The sequence below is a fragment of the Macaca fascicularis genome, chromosome 5 (assembly GCF_037993035.2).
Source record: "Macaca fascicularis isolate 582-1 chromosome 5, T2T-MFA8v1.1".
Classification (NCBI taxonomy): Eukaryota; Metazoa; Chordata; class Mammalia; order Primates; family Cercopithecidae; genus Macaca; species Macaca fascicularis.
Window position 1 is genome coordinate 121,694,500 of NC_088379.1, and position 7,664 is coordinate 121,702,163.

Here is a 7,664-nt window from a genome sequence, read left to right on the forward strand (position 1 = left end):
ACGCATTGTCTCTGAAAAGAAGTCTTCTGTCATTCTAATATTTGTTTCTTTGTACAAGAAGGTATAATTTCTTTTCTCTGACTCACTTTAAGGTGTGTCTTTCTCACTAGTTTTAAGAAATCGTATTATGATATGTCCTGGTACAGTGTTCCTTTTTTTGGGGGGGAGGGGGGCACTCAGGCCTGTTATACCTTTTTGGATCTGTGGGTTTATGAATTTTATTGTATCTTGGTCATTATATCTTGGAAAATTCTTGGCTATTGTATCTTCTTCTTTTTCTGTCTTACTTCCTCTCTCCTTTCCTTAGTAAGTCCATCAGCATGTACATGAGGAAGGTTGAGTTATCCCATATCTCACTGTTGTCTTCATTTTCTCATTTATTTTACTCTATTTTATTTTTCTTAAATATGTCCTACTTTTCAATGATAGAAAACTTTTACTATGTTCAGTTGCAGTTGTATTCTACTTTTATGTCTTCAGTTTCAGTAATCTTTCTGTATGTTGTATAACCCGCTGTTGATTACATACAGAATATTTTAAATCAAATATATTGTATTTTTAATCTCCAGAAGATCAATATAGATTTTTTTATATATTTTCCGTGTCTCCACATAATTCCATCTTGTTGAACATATGTACAAGTTGACTGAAGTCAAGGGATACTTGACTGGAAGTATGGATACTTGAAACTAGAAGTATTTCATATTTCAGATTGCTTCAGATTTTTGGATATTTGCCTATATACAATGAGATATGTTGGGAATGGGACTCAAGTCTAAACCCAAAACTTATTTGTGTTTCATATATACCTTATACACATAGCCTGAAGGTAATTTTATATAATATATTAAATAATTGTATGCATGAAACAGTTTTAACCAAATTTTGACTAGGACCTGCCAGTTGATGTCAAGTACAAAATTTTCAATTTGTGACATCATGTTGGTGCTCAAAAAGTTTCAATTTTTGGGGTCTTTTTATGCTTTTTGGATTAGAAATACTTAACCTAACATTATTTAGCCATACCATCTGTTTAAAAGCCATACCTTCTGAGTCTGCTTTTATTGATTTATTTTTTCTTCCCATTGTTGGTCATTTCCTACTTCTTCACATGTGTACTATTTTTTTAATTGACGCTGATTATTTTGAAGTGTATCTTTTCTGATGCTGGATATTTTCACATTCCTAGAAATATTCCTAAGCATTTGGCTCTGCACAACAAAAGCAACCTTTGTCTAATATCCATTTTTCCTGACTACTGAGAAAATACATTTGGATTATCCTACTAGATCCCTAATGAATTCCATTCTTTACTTATGCCATTGGGAAAATAATTTATTCTCAGTCCACTGTGAGTTCTGGGATTATAAGTTTCTTTTTTTCTCTTAATTATGTATTTTTATTTTTATTTTCAAGACAGATTCTCACTGTGCTGTCCAGGCTGGAGTCCAGTGACTATTCACACGTGCAATCATAGCAAACTACAGCCCTAAACTTCTGGGCTCAGTCAATCCTCCCTACTCAGCCTCCTGAATGTTGGGACTACAGGTGCTCTTCACTGTGGCCACCTTCCTTCTTTAGGGTGGTACTTTTTCCTGACTTTGAGTTCCCTTACATGCATGAACAGATCCATACTCCACTAAAGATTCAAGGGGAATTCTCTGGGGATCTGCAGATTTTCTCTCTCTCTCTCTCTCTCTCTCTCTATCTATCTCAATGTCTCTCTCTCTGTCCACCCCACTTCTCTCCCTCCTCTTCTTTTCACCTCTCTCCATTAAATTATTCTGACGTTTGAATGCCAGATTCTTGGTCTCCTGAGAATCCAACCTTTATATCCTCTCCTCAGCGAGGCTTCTCAGACACACTGGGATTTATCTTCACTGTGCTGTGGACTAGAGACTCTTTCCATTCAGGAAGCTAGGCAATTTTAAGACTCAATTCATTTATTCATTTATTTTATCTCTCTCTATGATAGCTCTCATGTTTAGCTAAGGTTTTTCACACATTTTGCTTATTTTATAATGTATTTTAGTTAGATAAAACCCAGTTCCAATTATTCCATCTTGGCCACAAGCAGAAGTCAGTTTAATTTTGTTTTGTTTTGTTTTGTTTTATTATCTCCTTCTTTACTTTTTATTTGATAATTATTTTTTAAGTTATACTTTAAGTTTAGAATTACAAGTGTAGGTTTGTTACCTACGTATTCTTGCATCATGGGGGTTTGTTGTTTTTGCTTTGCCTAATACACAGAGCTTGTTGAAGAAATATTTCTCCTCTGGGCTCACGCCTGTAATCCCAGGACTTTGGGAGACTGAGGAGCGTGGATCACCTGAGGTCAGCAGTTCGAGACCAGACTGTCCCACATGGTGAAGCCCCTTCTCTATTAAAAATACAAAAATTAGCCAGCTCTGGTGGTGTATGACTGTAATCCCAGCTAACTGGGAGGCTGAGGTGGGAAAATTGCTTGAACTCGGGAAGTGGAGTTTGCTGAGACTGCACCACTTCACTCCAGCCTGAGCAACAGAATGAAGTTCTGAAGAAAAGAAAAGAAAAAAGAAAAGAAAAGAAAAGGAAAGAAAAAAGAAAAGAAAGGAAAAGAAAAAAGATAAATAAAATAAAAATTAAAAAGTTAGATTTTTTTCAAGTTGAGCCAAGATTAAGTGTTGGTGTACATAATAGTTTGACTCTTTATTAATAGTATTACAGTTCAGTTCATTCAGTAATTATAATTCACATAAATGCATATGCATTTGATAACTGAAACAATATATTTAGTAAATACAAGTACTAACAAATCTCTTCTACTTATACACTGGGCACTTAAAAAAAAGGGAAAGGAAAAAGGGAGAACACACATATGAAGTGCATGCACATATACATATTAAACACCAATATTGTTGAGAATACTAACTTCATATGTAATTAACCAGTTTTTATAAAGGATCCAGTATGTAAATCATCAATTTAAAATTATATAATATCGAGAATTAATTGTAAGAATTACGATTACATTGGTTTATAAAGTCTGAAATATGGCAATTCTATGTTGTCACTGTCATTTTTTGACTACTTTTTTTATATCACAAATGTTTCAATATAATATAATTTATTCACATTCTAATACTTCATTTATGATCAATTGTATTGTATATGTTATCCTAGCAAATGTGAACATATAATTTAAAAAATCGAAAAATATCACCAAATTCTCAAATTTTTTCTTGAATTTTTCTCAAATGATTTCCAAGACTACTCATTTGTATTTAAAAATCTACATTTTAGCATGTTTTACACACTTTTATGTCTAAAAAATTATTGTAATATTACAGGTGTTAGTAACATAATATTATCTCCAATCTATATAGTTATACATTATGTTAAGCATTTCTTCTTATTACTATTCCATTTATATCTGTTGTGTTCAACTCATAGAATAAATTTCTCAATTCAATTTCAGATAAAATTACTGATATGTTAATATTTAACAAAAAAATCTTGTTTCACATCTGATAAAATTATTTTCTCTGCCAAAGTGATTTGGAAACATAATTATTTCATGTGTATTCCTTACATGGTGTGACATATTATAACCAAGTGTTTTTAAAGAAATTAAATAATATAGAATGTTAGGCTGCTCTAAGAATAATGCTGCAATCCAGCATATGAAAGCACATATATAATTAATTTTTAAAGAAAGTTACTTTAAAATAATTTATTAAGAACCACATTAATGAATCCTTTTAAAAAGAGCTTTATTTTAATCCTTTATGACATTCTGAATAATTTTTAAAGTATTAATGATGTTAGGATTTTTAACATGCTGTTAATATTTTCAGTGTCATATAATAATTACTTAGTTTTTATTGTGATCATGTTATATATTAAGTTAATAACTTCAGGTTATAATTTAAATAAAAATTTTCATTTATATGCAATATTGGGCATAATTACCTAATTATAATCTATCATACACTACAGTAAAGTATAAATATTTCCTTTAGTTGCAATTATTTCATTTTAGCTGTCTCATTAAAATGCTATATCCTATAAATGATCTTTTAATTAAAGGTCAAATTACATTTCACTGGATATACTGTTAGTGTAATGAATTCCCAGGCAAACATGGCACTTTGTTAGGAGAATAAAATGTACTTATTGTTATGAATGAAATCATCCTCTCTTTTATACAATACTCTATATGAAAACGTATTCTCTTTTATTTTCTGGTAAACACATTTTAATAATGAAATATAGATGCATACATATGTGTCTATAACATATACGTAGAGCTTGTGCAGGGAAACTCCCATTTTTAAAAACATCAGATCACCAGAAAAGCTGGGGAAAGACCCACCCCCATGATTCAATTAGCTACCACTGGGTCCCTCCCACACACATGGGAATGGTGGGATTTACAAGGTGATATTTGGGTGGGAACACAAAGCCAAACCATATCATTCTGCCCCGACCCCATCCATTCTCATGTCTTCACATATCAAAACAAATCATGCCTTCCCAGCAGTCCCCTAAAGTCTTAACTCATTTCAGCATTAACTCAAAGTCTAAAGTCCAACGTCTCATCTGAGATAAGGCAAGTCCCTTTTGCCTATAAGTCTGTAAAATTAAAAATCAAAAGCCAGTTAATTATTTCCTAAATACAATGGGAGTACAGGCATTGGGTAAATACAGTCATCCCAAGTGGGAGAAATTTGCCAAAACAAGGGGTTACAAGGCCCATGCAAGTCCAAAATCCAGTGGGACAGTCACATCTTAAAGATTCAACATGGCCTGGGCACAGTGGCTCAAGCCTGTAATCCCAGCACTTTGGGAGACCAACATGGGTGGATCACGAGGTCAGGAGATCGAGACCATCCTGGCTCGGTGAAACCCCATCTCTACTAAAAAATACAAAAAACTAGCCAGGTGAGGTGGCGGGTGCCTGTAGTCCCAGCTACTCAGGAGGCTGAGGCAGGAGAATGATGTGAGCCTGGGAGGCGGAGCTTGCAGTGAGCTGAGATCCGGCCACTGCACTCCAGCCTGGGCGACAGAGCGAGACTCCGTCTCAAAAAAAAAAAAAAAAAAAAGATCCAACATGATGTCCTTTGACTCCATGTCTCATATCCAGGTCATGCTGATGCAAGAGGTGCATTCCTATGGTCTGGGGCAACTCCACCCCTATGGCTTTGCAAGGTACAGCCTCCCTCGTGGCTGCTTTCATGGGCTGACATTGAGTGTCTGTAGCTTTTCCAGGTACACAGTGCAAGTTACCAGTGGATCTACAATTCTGGGGTCTGGAGGATGGTGGGCCTCTTCTCACAGCTCCAATAGGTGGTGCCCTGTTAGGAACTCTGTGTGGGGGCTCCGACCCCAAATTTCTCTTCTGCATTGCCTTAGTTCTTCATGAGGGCTCTGCCTCTACAGCAAACTTCTGCCTGGGCATTCGGGCATTTGCATACATCATATGAAATCTACGCAGAGGTTCCCAAACCTCAATTCTTGGTTTATTTGCACCCACTGGCTCTGCATCATGTGGAAGCTGCCAAGGCTTGGGGCTTTCACCCTTTGAAGGAACAGCCTGAGCTGTACCTTGGTCTCTTTTAGTCATGGCAGGAGTGGCTGGGACTCAGAGCATCAAGTACCTATCCTGCATACAGCAGAGGGACCCTGGACCTGGCCCACAAAAACAATTTTATCTTCTAAAATTCTGGACCTGTGATGGGGCAGGGGGAGGCTGCTGCAAACTTCTCTGACATGCCCTGGAGGCATTTTCCTCATTGTCTTGGTGATTAACATTTGGCTCCTTGTTACATATGCAACTTTCTGCTGCCAGCTTGATATTCTCCTTAGAAAATGAGATTTTCTTTTCCATTGTATTGTCAGGCTGAACATTTTTCAAGCTTGTATGCTATCTTTCCTTTTTAAAACGGAATGCTGCCTTTAACAGCACCCAAGTCAGCTCTTAAATGCTTTGCTGCTTAGAAATTTCTTCTGCCAGATACCCTAAATCATCTCTCTCAGGTTCAAACTTCCACAAATCTCTAGGCAAGAGGCCAAATGACACCAGTCTCTTTGATAAAACATAACAAGAGTCACCTTTGCTCCAGTTCCCAACAAGTTCCTCATGTCCATCTGAGAGCACCTCAGGCTGGATTTTATTGTCCATATGACTATCAGCATTGTGGGCAAAGCCATTCAACAAGTCTCTAGGAAGTTCCAAACTTTCCCAAATTTTCCTGTCTTCTTCTGAGCCCTCCAAACTGTTCTAACCCTTGACTGTTACCCAGTTCCAAAGTCACTTCCACATTTTCAGGCATCTTTCAGCAGTGCCCTACTCCACTGGTACCAATTTAATGTATTTGTCTGTTTTCATGTTGCTGATAAAGACATACCTGAGACTGTACAATTTATACAGGAAAAAGGGTTTAATGGACTTACAGTTGCACATGGCTGGGGAGGCCTCACAATCATAGCAGAAGGCAAGGAGAAGCAAGTCATGTCTTACATGGATGACATCAGGCAAAGAGTTTGTGCAGGAAAACTCCCATTTTTAAAATCATCACACCTCGTGAGACTTATTCACTCTCACTGTCATGAGAACAACACAGGAATGACCATCCCCCATGATTCAGTTACCTCCCACCAAGTCTCTCCCACAACATATGGGAATTATGGAAGCCACACGATGAGATTTGGGTGGGGACACAGAGTCAAACCATATCAATACTCTCTGGCAATGCTGGGCAGCAACTATGAAATGCAGCTGCTTATCAGCCAAGAGATCACAAGGGTAAACGACCGACACTCTACAGTGTACTGTGTTGCCAGAAGTGTTTGTACAATTGTAAGCTAATGTAAGTGTTGTTAGCATGTTTAAGGTAGACTAGGCTAAGCAATGAGGTTCAGTAGATTAGGCTTCTCAAATGCATTTTCAACTTATAATGCGGTTTTGGGGAGGTAACTTCACTGTAAGTTGAGTAGCATCTGTATTTTAACTACTCTAAGTATTTTTCTCATATTCTTAAGTAACCAAACTTTTTTTTTAATAGATAGCTATGAGTTTAGCAAGCTGAAAAAAAAAATTAAAAAACACTGTAAACTAACATCAGTGATGACATCTATTTACACAGATAATGAATGAACCAAAAATTTTTGGATATTTTCCAAAATGTAATAATGCAAGATCTATGGGATTTACCAGGAAACTAACAAGCACTGGGACTGTCAGAGGATGTCAGAACTGAACCCTCAATTTCTTGACCATTTTTAACCTCACTCTAAAATTTGAAAAACACTCCATTTCTTGGAGCTGTTTCACTTCATAAATTAGAAAATCTAACATTAACATTCACAGGTCTTAATTCTTTGACTTCTAATTACTTATGTTTGTTATACTCAGCAGAAAATATCTGTTAATATCTCTCCTGTGATGAATAGTTCTGCTTATTCCTTTTTATCCAGCAATATATCAGACTGCTCATTTTTATTTCAACTAATGTATTGTCATTATTTTCAACCCTTTTATTTCAATTTACTTATTTTCCAGCATGGCAATATGCCAAAGCTGGCTTAATACATTTGTTACCTAAACTATTCAATAAATGCAGTGGAAAGTCATGAGATCTTGATTAACACGGTCACAAATTTACATTTTCTATCTAGAAGCT